Raw genomic sequence first — 15,379 nt, 5'->3', positions numbered from 1 at the left:
TTATTATTATTATTATTATTGTTGTTCTGGACTCCACAGCAAGATGTAAGACCGCTACTTGGCGGTAAATTACATCTGCTGCCATTGTCAATGATGACAGTATTACCAGCACCATTGTCACCCGTAGGCAAGTGCGCAGGACTTTTGGCGATACGAATGACACACTTCCGTGCATTATTGACCTTATTAAGAGGTGAACAATTGCACGGTCAATCTCATTCCTATCGTTTATTTCAAATGTGTTTAAATTTTTATTTATATGCTAGAAGAATCTACTTTAATCTAAGAAGGTTCTCCAAAGGAAAAGATGGCTCTGGAAAACGAACCCAGGAAAGATTAAAAATGATCGGTTTATGATCAGAATACGTACATTGAAAATCCACAGCCTGTTTCCAGTCATTCAACCTGGTCAGGAATGGAATGAATAAGCCCCCAGTTAGCGGCGAGGATAGGAATTGTGCCGGCTGCCGAAGCCCGTCGCACTCCTCTGGGGCAATGATTAATGAATGACAAATGAAATGAAATGATGTTGGAGAGTGTTGCTGGAATAAATGATGACGGGGAAAACGGGAGTACCGCCTCCGCTTTGTCCAGCACAAATCTCACATGGAGTGAACGGAGGCTCCTTATAAGTACATTAGGAACAGTAAAAGCAATTGGTCCCACCTCCGTTTTCACCCTACCGCGGTTAAGTTGACTTACACCCCCCCCCTCCAAAAAAGAGAAGGCGTGTTTCTTTTTGTTTAAAGGAGATTCCAAATACCAATGTTCACGTGTGTTTACTTCAGTTTTGAGATATAAGTATTCCCATAAAAATAATTCACTTTTTTCACTTACTTTCACACTCCCCCTTAAGTGAATTTTCCGGGAAAAAATATTTGTTTCTTTAATAGTAAAGGATAGAGGCTCCTTGGCTCACAGCGCGTCGGCCCCTCACCGCTGGATACCGTGGTTCAAATCCCGGTGACTCCATGTGAGATTTGTGCTGGACAAAGCGGAGGCGGGACAGGTTTTTCTCCGGGTACTCCGGTTTTCGCTGTCATCTTTCATTCCAGCAACACTCTCCATTATCATTTCATAGCATTTATCACTCATTAATAAATCATCTTGGGAGTGGCGACCCCATTCTGATAATAGCCTATATAAGTTTCATTCATTACATCCCTGCCCCGCCAATGACTGGAAAACAGGTTGTAGGTGTTCATTTTTAATTGTAAAGGATCTTCTAAATACCGATTATCTTCAGTTTTTGAGATATGTGTCCTCATGAAACGAATTCAACTCCTTACCCGCCCCCAAAGATGATTCCAGCCCCCCCCCCCAAACGCGTCCTTTTATTTTTAAAAAAGATCTAATTACCAATTTTCACGTCTGTAACAACTTTAGTTTTTATTAGATGTTAGTATCCTCATACAATTAATTCAATTAATTTTTCTATTTACACCCCCCCTCCCTTCATTGGATTTTCCGAGAATACCTGTTTCTTTACTTCAACAGGAGATTCTAAATACCAGTTTTTGCGTCTGTAACATTTTACGTTTCTGAGATATACTATAGGTATAGTCTTTCTAAAAAATCACCCCAAATTGTCACTCCTGTTTAACCCCCATTAATTAGATTTTCCAAAAACAAAAAAAGTAAATGTTTCTGTATTTTAAAAGGAGATTCCATATACTAACTGTCTGGTCTGTTAATATCTTTAGTTTCTGAGATATAAGTATCCTCATTAAAAGCATTCAACCCATTTTTCACTCCTTTTCACCCCTCCTATTGGGATTTTCCGAAAACAAAAAATAAGTGTTTCTTTATTTTGAAAAGTGATTCTAAGTACCAATTTCTACGTCTGTAAACTTTTACAGTTTCCAGATATAGATACACTCATTTTAAAAATTCACCCCACTTTTAACACCCCACCCCCCATTATTTGGATTTTCTGAAAAAGTTCGTTTTCCTTTATTTTTAAAGGAGGTTACAAATTTAAATTTTCATGACTTCAATTTTTGAGATATAAGTCTCCTCATGAAAGGTGTTCAACCTATTTCCCCCCACTTTTCACCCCTTCATGGGATTTTCCGAAAAAAAGTTACGTGTTTCTTTATTTTGAAAGGAGATTCTAAATACCAATTTTTACATCTGTAAACTTTTACAGTTTTGAGATATAGATACATTCATTTTAAAAATTCACCCCCCTTTCAACCCCCACTGTTTGGATTTTCTAAAAACAAATAATATCTGTTTCTTTATTTATAAAGGAGATCCCAAATACCGATTTTCAGGTCTGTAACATCTTCAGTTTCTGAGATATAAGAATCCTTATTAAAGGCATTCAACCATTTTTCACCGCCTTTCAACCCTCCTATTGGGATTTTACGAAAACAAAAAAATATGTGTTTCTTTATTTTGAAAGTAGATTCTAAGTACCAATTTTTACATCTGTAGATTTTGAAAGTTTTGGGATACAGATAAACTCATTTTAAAAATTCACCCCCTTTTCAACCCTCCAATATTTGGATTTTCCAAAAACAAAAAGTACATGTTTCTTTATTTTTAAAGGAGATCCCAAATACCTTTTTTCAGGTCTGTGATATCTTCAGTTTCTGAGATATTAGTATCCTCATTAAAGGCATTCAACCCGTTCTTCACTCCTTTTCGCCCCTCCTATTGGGATTTTCCGAAAACAAAAAATACGTGTTTCTTTATTTTGAAAGGAGATACTAAATACCATTTTCTACGTTTGGAAACTTTTACAGTTTTGAGACATAGATACACTCATTTTAAAAATTCACCCTATCTTTTCACCCCCTTTATTTGGATTTTCCAAAAACAAAAAAAGTGTTCTTTTATTTTTAAAGGAGGTTCCAAATTTAAATTTTTATGACTATAACATCTTCAGTTTTTGAGATATAAGTCTCCACATAAAAGGTGTTCAACCATTTTCCCCCCTTTTCACCCCCCTTTCATCGGATTTTCCGAAAACAAAAAAATACGTGTTTCTTTATTTTTAAAGGAGAAATCAAATACCAATTTTTATTACTCTAAACCTTTAAGATTTTGAGATATGGATATTCTCATTTTAAAAATTAACCCCCCTTTTCACCCCCTTAGCGACGGAATATCCAAAAATCCTCCCTTAGCGAGCACCAACATATTAATATGAATGCATCCCCAAAATTTCATTTCTCTATGTCCAGTTTCGGCTCGGCGATGATGAATCAGTCAGTCAGTCAGTCAGTCAGTCAGTCAGTCAGTCAGTTAGGACAAGTTACTTTATATATATATATAGATTAGACTGTTAATTTTGTGAAAACTCCGGACAATATTCCTTGCGTATGGATCTTTAAAATGATTTCCCCTTCGACTCCAGTCAATTGCAGCTTATCCGACCATGGCCGCTTTATTTCCATTCTTTGTCTAAATAGCAGGTGCCTACTCGAGTAATGCCACATTCAAACACAGGTTACACACGGAGTAAGCAAAGGGCATATAGTCTTGTTATAATTTGCTTTACCTCGCACGGACACAGATAGGTCTTATACCGACGATGGGATAGGAAAGGGCTAGGAATGCGAAGGAAGCGACCGTGGCCTTAATTAAGGTAGAGCACCAGCATTTGCTTGGTGTGAAAATGGGTAGCCAGGGATAATCGTAATCGGGGCTGCAGACAGTGGGGTTCGAACCCACTATCTCCCTAATGCAAGCTAATACTACTCGCTCCGCGACCCTTACCACACGGCCAACTCGCTCAGTGGGGAAAATGTTATATGTAATATTATTTCCCTGGGAAATAAGGATTAAGGAAATAACATTGCACATTTAAATCAGCTCTATGTTCTAGAGCAATGGTCTGCGAACTTTTAAGTCACGTCACCCACCACCCTTTGGAATATTAAATTCCATGCACCTTCTTCATACTTCCTTCTTTGCACACATGCTCAGCAGATCTAATGTTTAGGGCTATCTATCTAAATAATAATAATAATAATAATAATAATAATAATAATAATAATAATAATAATAATAATAATAATAATAATAATAATAATAATAATAATTGTTACCGTTTTTTAGCGGTAGGTAGAGGTGAAAGAAGGTGCGGGTGTGAACGGGTCTCAAGCTACGAGAGTAAAATTAATTTAAAATTTAACAAGGTTATATTTTCTTTTCAAAATAAGGAAATAACAAGCATGGCAGGTACAAAGTAGCAAGTCAAAAGGGTAGTTACAATATTTACAGGATTTGGGCTTCGCGCCCTGACTTCACAATGCTTGGGCAATCAGCTCAGTTTTACCCCAAACACAAGTTTCAACAGAGGGGCAGAAAACCCCATTCAGGCCTAGGAGCCCTTGCTCCAAATTACACTGAAAAGCCTCCACGAGGCATACAACACTCAATTTTCAAAAAGAGCCACTCGCTCTCAACTTTAAGCCTCTCAAAGGCCACACCAAACTCCACCTTCGAGTTGTCCTCACTGGACATAGACACAGGGGTAAAATACCCAACCTACTGAGGTCTATTAAATGAAAAGAAGGTTGATTACATGACCTCAAAAATAACAATTTGAGAGGAGGCGATCTGCACTCCTAATACACTTTGTTTTTAAAACCTAATTTGGCTCTAAGGCCACTGATGCAAGGGCTAATCCCATACTACGGAGGTGACTTTAGAAAAGAACCAAATTTACATAATGTTAAGGAAGAATAGGTTGAGAAAAAAAAGGTTCACCTCAAAACAATATGAGTGGGAGATCGAGAGGTTTAAGCACTCTCTATCCCAATACGCAGTTTAAAAGATGAAATAGATACAAGATTCTTTACATTTTAAGGAAGGTTACATAATGGAAAAAGCTTCGGACCCGCCCCGAGGGTTAAACTGCTGAGCAAGCAAGAAAAGAAGTAATTAATCGGCCATTACCTTGTTGTTGACCGCTGCCGGAGAAAGAGGCGCTTCCCGCCCCCTGCTATGAACTTTACACACAGAAAGATGGAACAGAAGTGGCCCGGAGACCCTAAAATCAGCAGTTTATATACTCTCGCGGAAGGTTCTAGGCGTTAGGGGAATGAGAACACCCGCCCACAATCACTTTATTGGGTAGGATACAGCAACATATTCAAGTTGGGGGAAGATACCTCGGATTGGTCAGAAATAAATTGAAGAAATTCGGGATTGGATACATACAAAACAAGGGGAAAGAGAGGGGTATACAGCCAACTTAAACAATAACAGAAAGAAATTTAACAAGAAACAAACTTTTGAAATAAAAATTTCTCCAAAAAAACAGTTCTTTCACTCCGCACTAGGGTGCACTATTGTTGATCTTCAGTAGTGTCCTCTAGAAGAGAAAGTTCACACTTCTTACTTCAAGCAAAACAAAAACACATCAAAAATGACACAGTTCTAAAACTCCAAAATTTACAGGTAGTGACATCTTCTGAGAAACTTGAAAATTAATACCATCAATAAGGTTCAGACTTCCTCCAGCAGAGGAGTTTCAATTGGCGCACATTTTAAATTAGCGGCGTGGAGGTGTACCGCCCGGTACAATAATAATAATAATAATAATAATAATAATAATAATAATAATAATAATCAAATGAACGAATGCATTTATGTGTGATCATAGACTACGAGTAGGCTTTCATATATATTAAAAATGAATAGTAAAACTAAGGAACTGTTTACTGATCCCTTGTCAGTCAGCACTTTTGGAGCTCCCTACAATTTACAGTTGCAGCAAATTAGTGTGCGGAATAAATTGCGGTTATGTTTTCTTTTACCTACAGTCTATAACATGTTACCCGAGAGAAGATTATCTCACTTTTTACAGTATATAGAAAGCTCCCTTTGAATTAAATCAACAACCACCATACTGCTGCCGATTTTTGCGTATTTATAAACATTAGTTTGAAATTCCACACACACAGCAACTAACATTTTTTCTTCTGCCTGGACATCTCCCTATTACCTGGGATTGGCACGTTGTATGGATTTAGCATAGTTTGACGGCCGGATGCCTTTACGAAGTGTTGTCTAAGTTAACCGAAAAGTTTGAGAGGGAGGAGGTGGATATCCGCAAACTGAAAGAAGATATGGAAGCTAAATGTGATTCTTTGAAGCAGTATAGCAGGTGGAACAATGGATGATTATCGGCTCCCTGAAGTGCGAACAAAACTCCAATGAACTAGCGCTGAACATGTGCACAGCTGTATATGCAGACATTTCCCACAGGGCAGGAAATGACTCAGAATTACGGTTTTTTTTTTTTTTTTTTGCTAGGGGCTTTACGTCGCACCGGCACAGATAGGTCTTATGGCGACGATGGGATGGGAATTACGTAAAAGTCAATTTTGTGAAGTGAGCGCAAAACGTACTACAAAATGTCAATGGCAGAACCAATTAATACTTTACATACCAGGTCGAACGTCGTGTTAATATTACAAATAGCGTTTCGTAAACTGCCCAAGGAGGAGTAATAAAACTCACAGCTGATTAGAAACTAAACGATCTCTAGTAATTTACTGCACAGTAAGTACTGCATTATAAAGGTATATGATCTCAAACATTGATACGCTCGCCCACGTACACGTGACCCATTTCCTTGACAACCGTCCCAGTATCTTGCGTACCGGGCGAGTTGGCCATGCGCTTAGGAGCGCGCGGCTGTGAGCTTGCATCCGGGAGATAGTAGGTTCGAATCCCACTGTCGGTAGCCCTGAAAATGGTTTTCCGTGGTTTCCCATTTTCGCACCAGGTAAATGCTGTGGCTGTACATTAATTAAGGCCGCGGCCACTTATTTCCAACTCCTAGGCCTTTCCTATCCCATCGTCGCCAAAAGTCCTGTCTGTGTCGGTGCGACGTAAAGCAACTAGCAAAAGAAAAGTATCTTGCATCATCGATTGGATGAAAGATAACAAGAACCAAACCTTTTACTCCTCAGCTAACTTCACCAGAGCTTTCTTCTAGACAACGGCATGGCGTGATGGGAGGGAGAAACCACCAGTCCACAGCCATATGAATATTAATCTGAAGGAAGAGATGAGGAGATGAACAAGAAGAGTGTCGTATAACTTCAGGGACGCAGAAATTTTCTCTGAACTGGGAAGTCAGCACAAAAGTTTAGGCACCAGCAAGAATCCCACCAACCTGATACCTAAAAATAATCGAGTTGCGCTGTTTAGCGTTGAGATCAGTACATATTGTTAGGAGCTGTGAAGAATTAAGTCAAATTAGCCTGGTTTGATTGGTCATCACACTCGGGTCTCTTATTGCGGCTCATGTTTGAAGGCTAGCACAATATTAAACATCCGCTAAAACACACTATTTATGATTAACAGGCCAATGCCTTTTATTTATTCAATCTTAAATAATAACAAAGGACACGCGTACAACCGCTAACATGTAAACACAGTGGTTCAGATTCTTAGCACTTTTGACTACATGTCACTATGAAGTAATTCGTTCTCAGTTCTTCCGCCAAAGGTTCTGCTGCTGTAACGTGGTTTTAAACTTGTTCAGTGACGTCCCGTCGTATGTCACGGGGCCTTTGTTGCATATTGATGGGTAGTAGAAGAAAGAAAGTATGAAAACACGGAAAACAGACATTTTCGGGGGGCCAAAAGGTAGGCGCCAGTAACAAAAACACAGTCGCCGTGGTGACCTGGCGCCCGGGATTTCTGCGCCTCTCATGTAACATATGGGGGAACAAAAACACAGAAATGCACGTTAATACTCTCTATGTGGGACAAATGATGAATCATCGATTCGAACGGATGAGAGGTTAAGAAGGATTAGACCGGTGCAGAGACCTCAAGATCATGAAAGGGTAAATTTTCAAATGTATACAGAACCGCTGACTGAAATTCCTCAAAACTCATGTCCATGATTGTTCTATTTCTCAGTACGTACAGCGATAGAAATAGCACCACACGCAGCATTAGTGAACTCGTCTCCAGATCCATGTCCTTCCCGAAATTTAGACCTGAGAAAATCGCTGGACACCAAAAGTATAGAAGAAGTAAACGCCCTCATCGCTCAGGATAAATTAGATGATGTTGTACAATGTATCAGTCGGTGGATCAGTAAAGCATTCGTCGCCAGAAGAAAGAGACACACACAAAACTGGTTTGATACAGAGTGCTACATCACCCGGAAAGCAACGCTGCGTGCGTTGTACAGAGCAAAGTGCACAAATGACGGAAGAGACATAGAAAAATACGCCAAGAGGAGGAAAGAATATAAACTGTTCCTTTAAGAATAAAATAACTGAACAAATTGAAGCCGATGCTAGGGAAACAGCAGAATTAGCGATAACAGATCCCTTCTTGGCTCTAAGAAAGTCACAAGTCCCCAAGGCGAGAGAGATCCTGATAGAGACATGGGTGAATCATTTCTCCGGGATCCTCAACAAGAATAGAACAACAACAGACCATCCAATCACAGCTACATATACCATCACTACAGTGGCCATCTAAATTACCCCATCGGAAATACAAACCAATATTACGACTGCTAAGAAGGGTAAAGCAGCACCTGACAAGGAATTCGTGGAACACATAATAGAGACACGAGACCTACGTCTCCCAGTATGAACAGATCTGTTCAATAAGTGTTTGATAATAGGTACTTTCCCAGTCAGCTGGAGAACGGCTCAAATGACAATACTGTACAAAGGTTACACGGAAGATTCCAATTCCTACTGAGGAATAGTTCTAGAACCTACAATAGTCGAGCTATTCTCCAAAATTTTAACGAATAGACTAACCAAGGAAGTGTAAATATTCATACCAAACCGCCAATTCGGTTTCCGAGAGGGAAGGAGCACTCTACAAGAAGTGGCACTACTGCAAGCAGAGTGGAACAGGCCTTGAGGCACTAGAAAGGCAAATACCACGTGGTCTTCATAGACCGACGTAATTAACCGGAGTACCCTCATACACAAACTAAAAGGGATTCTGGGAGACTCTCACTCTCTGGTGAGAATAGTCAAGGTAATTTTAGCATACAACCACATACTTATAAACGATAGCGTCGTCCTTTCAGAGCAGGTCAGGCAGACGAATTGCGTACTCCAGGGCGACCCCATGAGTCCCCTACTGTTTAACATCTTAACAGCTGACATTATGGACGCAATTCGAGACTACCTCACAGTGAAACTAATTATGTACGCAGATGACATGGCACTGGGATCACAGTGCAAAGGCGACCTGCAAGCTGCGCTACAGAAGCTTGAATTATGGGCTGGCGAAATCAACTTAAAGATCCATAAAGATAAAACAATGCATATGATCTTCAGAAAAGGAGGTAAATTAGCGTCTGATGGCCACCTATTTTTTTTTTGCTAGGGGCTTTACGTCGCACCGACACAGATAGGTCTTATGGCGACGATGGGATAGGAAAGGCCTAGGAGTTGGAAGGAAGCGGCCGTGGCCTTAATTAAGGTACAGCCCCAGCATTTGCCTGGTGTGAAAATGATGGCCACCTATTCCTGCAAGGATATATACTAATGACTATGAACAAATGCAGGTACTTAGGAGTGTACCTACAAAGGACCTTGTCTTCCTACAGGATACACATTCAAGGGAGAGTATCAGCAGCCACGAAGCCATACATAGATTATTTTTGCCATTTGCTTTACGTCGCACCGACACAGATAGGCCTTATGGCGACGAATACATAGAATTAAAAATATCACCAAACTCACTTTGCCTACTGCGATGGCATTATTTAAGGCAGTCATAATACCAGTTGTGTCATATGGAATAGAATTAATATAGGAGCAGCTCACAAACAGCGACCTCACACGATTAGAAAGTGTGAAAGCAAGATACGTGAAGAGAACTCTAAGAGTTGGGATAAAAACACCCTCAAGGATTGTCTATGAATTAGCAAGGGAAAGCTTCTTCATAGAGGAGCTGAGACTGCAATTCATGCTACCATCTATCGGTCCCTACCAAGCCCATCTCGAATTACGGCGGAGGAAGAGGAATGGCATCGACCCCGAATTCTATGGCACAGCTTCAATGATAGATCGGCAATGGGCAGAGACTGGGCAGGACCAAAGACATGTTGTAACTAGACTTGCTGTTCATGGCATTCCTCGCAAGGTCTGCCGAACACACAGGTTTCATCAACCTAACGAAGACTGTATATGTTCATTGTGTAAAGGGAAGTGTGACCGCTATCACTTAATAACGTGTGCAAAAGGAACAAAAACCATCAGAGTCTATAGTGAAAACTAATTACATCGTATGCCTCAGTTTTACGTATCGCTCTTTCGAGTGCCTCTTAATTTAATTAATTCTTGGTGTGTGCATGTGAAACTTTCAAGTTTAACTTAGCTCCGTCACACAACTGCAGATGCTAGCAGGAACGACGGATTCCGGCAACTTCGTTAATCAACCACATTCTTGAATGATGGAAACTGTGAAGCAAACAAAACATAGCAAACAACATAAGTCAATGTTTTTTTTTGTTGCTAGTTGCTTTACGTCGCACCGACACAGATAGGTCTTATGGCGACGATGGGACAGGGAAGGGCTAGGAGTGGGAAGGAAGCGGCCGTGGCCTTAATTAAGGTACAGCCCCAGCATTTGCCTGGTGTGAAAATGGGAAACCACGGAAAACCATTTTCAGGGCTGCCGACAGTGGGGTTCGAACCCACTATCTCCCGAATACTGGATACTGACCGCACTTAAGCGACTGCAGCTATCGAGCTCGGTCTAGGTCAATGTTGGGAAGAGTTATAACCACATGGAAAATGCTGCACTTGAAACTATACTTACGAAATATGTGAGTTTTAAGCGACACAGCATTTTATTTTCCTTTATTTTTGTCAAAGAAGGAAGACGCAAGGAGGAGTCTTAATACTCACAGGTGATTTGAAACCAAACAATCGCTAGTAAATTACATTAAATGCTGTATTATAATGGTATATGGTCTCAGACACTCTTGCGGATAATACCAGCTCGCATTGGGGACAACGCAATGTATAAGGCGCGATCAAAAAATGTCCGTTTGAGGGGTTGCTGCAGCGGACATGCAACGCAGTGCAACTCCGATGCGGATAGATAAGCACGGACATGTAGGCAAAGGGATCAATGTGGTAGTCGTCTCGTGCCGAGGTGCGTGCGTTAAATGCGGTCACATGAACTATGGTGACGTTATTACCAAATTCGTCCAAACAGGACCAACGTGCTGTTATTCTCTTCTTGGCTGCCGAAGGTCCAACTCCGGTGGGCATCCACCGGATAATCAAGACTGTGTATGGAGCAGCATGCCCGTCGAAAACCACCGTTGTGGAATGGTGCACCAAGTTCCGTGCGGGTCGCGTTTTGGCACAAGTCGCCGGTCTGTCTGGAAGGCCAGCCTCATCCAACAAGCGGGCGGTGGATGAGGCCTATAGTCCTGATCTCTCCCGATACGATTATCACTCCTTCGGTCCCCTCAAAAAAGCCTTGAAGGGTGGACGCTTCCTCTAGGACGAAAATGTGCAGCAGGCGATTACGGACTTCTTCACGCAGCAGGACACGGTGTTTTTCCACACGGGGATCTTCAACTTGGTGCGTCGGTGGGATGAGTGCTTCAATGCTAATGCAGATTTTGCCTGATTGGTATCCCTATTCAGAATTGTACGGCCCTAGAACGATGATGATGATGCTTGTTGTTTAAAGGGGCCTAACATCGAAGTCGTCGGCCTCTAATGGTACGAAATGAAATGACAACAAAAAATTCAAAATCATCCACTGACCAAAATAAAAAAGGTCATGAAGAAGGAATGAATGGACATGAACCAAAAACAAATAAACAACAACAAAAAACGAGCAAACAAAAATGAGCGGATCCAACTAAAAGAGATCATAGATAATTCATTACTGACCAAGGGCCCACTCATGAAGCACAATCCTGAATCGAGGATGCTTGATGTCTAAAGGGGTCCAAAATCCAGGTGTAAGGCCCCTCAGAATGGTACATGTCGCGAGTAAAGTAGAATCATGGTATTTCTGAAGCTGCGGTACTAATCAAAGGTAGCGTAAATTCACGGTGTTCCAACCTTTAAGGTACTACTCACAAGTATTGTACATCGTAAAGGTAACGCAGACCTATGGTGTTTCTCACAAAATGGCGCCACTCATAGCCAGCGCAAACCGATGAGGTTCCTCACCTAGGTGTACTAATCACTGGCAACGCAGACCCACGGTGTCGCTCATATAGTGGTACAACTCATAGGCTGCGCCCAGACCCGCGGTGTTGCTCACATGGTTACGACGCACGGGTACTGGAAACCCCCCAGGCCAGCCTCTTTACTGCTACTAATCACAAACCAATTTCGTACCAATTTAGTGATACTACTCGCAAATACACGCAACCCATGGTGTTCCCCGCATGATGGTACGAATCAAGAGTAGTTTCATGGTTCTAATTCATTCATCCCTTGATCGTCCCTGGTAGTCGCCTCTTACGACAGGCAGGGGATACCACGGGTGTATTCTATATGTGCGTCCCCCACCCGCAGGGGGTGCCCTCGAACGGAAACTCTTTGATCGCCCCTTATATTTCCAAAACACGACAAAATTTTAAACATGTTAACGAATATAAACACATGAAGTACACTTGCCGACAGAAAATGAGCATCCCCGCAACACATTCAGGTGAATGGATGGCTTGCTGAGTTACGTTCCATTTCGCTGTCCTTATACTGTTGTTACGTCTCTCGGCCTGAGACAAATAATATCCGTCCAGTGGCCGCATTGGTCGTAATGGTATAATATATGCACTCTATTTTTCCCGACGGTCTTGTTATAATCTTGCAAAGTGCCTCCAAACCTGAAAGCTGTGTCAGCCAAGGTGGTAACCGTGCGTGCAAAATAATAAGTTCCGCTGCTTGCTTCTAGTGTCAATAGTTCCGAGTCTCGGTGTGGTAAAATATTTTTATTTTTATTCCTGCACTGACTTATACGACGGGTCACGTAACTTTCTTAGATTTTTCAGTTCATTATTGACAGTGAGTGGGCTTATTTGTTGCCCTAAATAGAGCAATTGTGTGGTCCTCTCAGAAAGAGGACAACGCACCGCCATTGTGCATGACCTTTTCCAGGTGTGTGGCCATGAAATCGATTAGGACAGAAACATACATATTCTGCCACCTCGTCCCACGCCGCACTGATGTGAGTTATAGCATGATACAATATTTACACAATTGCTCAGTAGGAGTCAACACAGGTAGCCTAAAGAGTATTTTTAACGCTCTTATGCAAGATTACTACGCCCTCATAAAGTCATTGTTACATGCCCAGATAAGTATCGTATACGTTTCATGACTTTGAATCAAGCCACGAAAGATTGATTTTAATGGTCTTTTATCAAACTTGCATTAAAGTCTGTGAAGCAGTCGAATAGCGTGTAAAATTTGCCTACATAGTTCATCTACGTGCTACCTTCGAGAAACAAGTTCATCAGTGATTAACCCTGGAAAAGTTGTCCCTCTAACTCTAGGTACAGGATAATCGAAGAAGGTGAGTGTAACATCTAGTAACCCCTTATTCGTTGGTGTGTGGAATTTCACTGAAGAAGATCTATGACAGACTGCATCTGATTTTCAAGATTTTATTTACATGTACCTGTGTAAAAACATTCGTATTCAGCAAATAGAGGTAGCTGCCCATTCAATTTTATAAATACTATATAATTTATACCAGTGGAAAGCAACTTCTAGGGAATTAAGACAAAGCTGAAAGTTGGCAGGAACATATCCAAGAGTTCTATCAAGGTGAAGGTGTAGATAATTTGGTTCTGGAACAAGAAGAGGCTGTTGATGCTGATGAAATGGGAGACCCAATTTTGAGGTCAGAGTTAGACAGAGTTGTGAGCGACCTAAATAGGAACAAGACACCTGGAATTGATGGCATTTCCTCGAAATTACTGACTGCCTTAGGAAAAACCAGCATGGCAAGGTTATTCCATTCAATGTGTAAGATGTATGAGACAGGAGAAGTCCCATCTGATTTTCGGCAGAATGTTGTTATACCTATTTCCAAGAAAGCCGGTGCTGACAGTGTGAAAACTACCGCACCATTAGTTTAGTATCTCATGCCTGTAAAATTTTAACACGTATTATTTACAGAAGAATGGAAAAACAATTTGAAGCTGAGTTGGGAGAAGATCAATATGGCTTCAGGAGAAATGTAGGAACACGTGAAGCAATCCTGACTTTACGTCTGATCTTAGAGGATCGAATCAAGAAGGACAAGCCCACGTGCGTGGCATTCGTAGATCTCGAAAAGGCATTCGATAATGTTGATTGGACCGAGCTATTTAAGATTCTGAAGGTGATTGGGATCAGATACCGAGAACGAAGAATTATCTACAATCTGTATAAAAATCAGTCTGCAGTGATACGAATCGAGGGCTTTGAAAAAGAAGCAGCAATCCAGAAAGGAGTAAGGCAAGGCTCCAGTTTGTCCCCCCTCCTTTTCAGTTTTTACATAGAACAGGCAGTAAAGGAAATCAAAGAGGATTTGGAAAGTGAATCACAATCCAAGGAGAGGAAATCAAAATCTTGAGATTTGCCGATGATATTGTTATTTCATCTGAGACTGCAGAAGATCTTGAGAAGCTTCTGAATGGTATGGACGAAGTCTTAGGTAAGGAGTACAAGATGAAAATACACTGACTGACAGTGACAATGCAACACCACGGAGGAGTGGTTCGAAAGGGATGAAAGTTGGGGAAAAAACAGAGACGGCACGGATGAATAATTGATGTTTATTTCAAACCGATATGCAGGTTACACAATGCGCACGGCATCGACTCAGTAGGATGTAGGACCACCGCGAGCGGCGATGCACGCAGAAACACGTCGAGGTACAGAGTCAATAAGAGTGCGGATGGTGTCCTGAGGGATGGTTCTCCATTCTCTGTCAACCATTTGCCACAGTTGGTCGTCCGTACGAGGCTGGGGCAGAGTTTGCAAACGGCGTCCAATGAGATCCCACACGTGTTCGATTGGTGAGAGATCCGGAGAGTACGCTGGCCACGGAAGCATCTGTACACCTCGTAGAGCCTGTTGGGAGATGCGAGCAGTGTGTGGGCGGGCATTATCCTGCTGAAACAGAGCATTGGGCAGCCCCCGAAGGTACGGGAGTGCCACCGGCCGCAGCACATGCTGCACGTAGCGGTGGGCATTTAACGTGCCTTGAATACGCACTAGAGGTGACGTAGAATCATACGCAATAGCGCCCCAAACCATGATGCCGCGTTGTCTAGTGGTAGGGCGCTCCACAGTTACTGCCGGATTTGACCTTTCTCCACGCCGACACCACACTCGTCTGCGGTGACTATCACTGACAGAACAGAAGCGTGACTCATCGGAGAACACGACGTTCC

The sequence above is a fragment of the Anabrus simplex genome, chromosome 2, assembly GCF_040414725.1.
Source record: "Anabrus simplex isolate iqAnaSimp1 chromosome 2, ASM4041472v1, whole genome shotgun sequence".
Classification (NCBI taxonomy): domain Eukaryota; kingdom Metazoa; phylum Arthropoda; class Insecta; order Orthoptera; family Tettigoniidae; genus Anabrus; species Anabrus simplex.
This window is presented reverse-complemented; position numbering follows the sequence as displayed.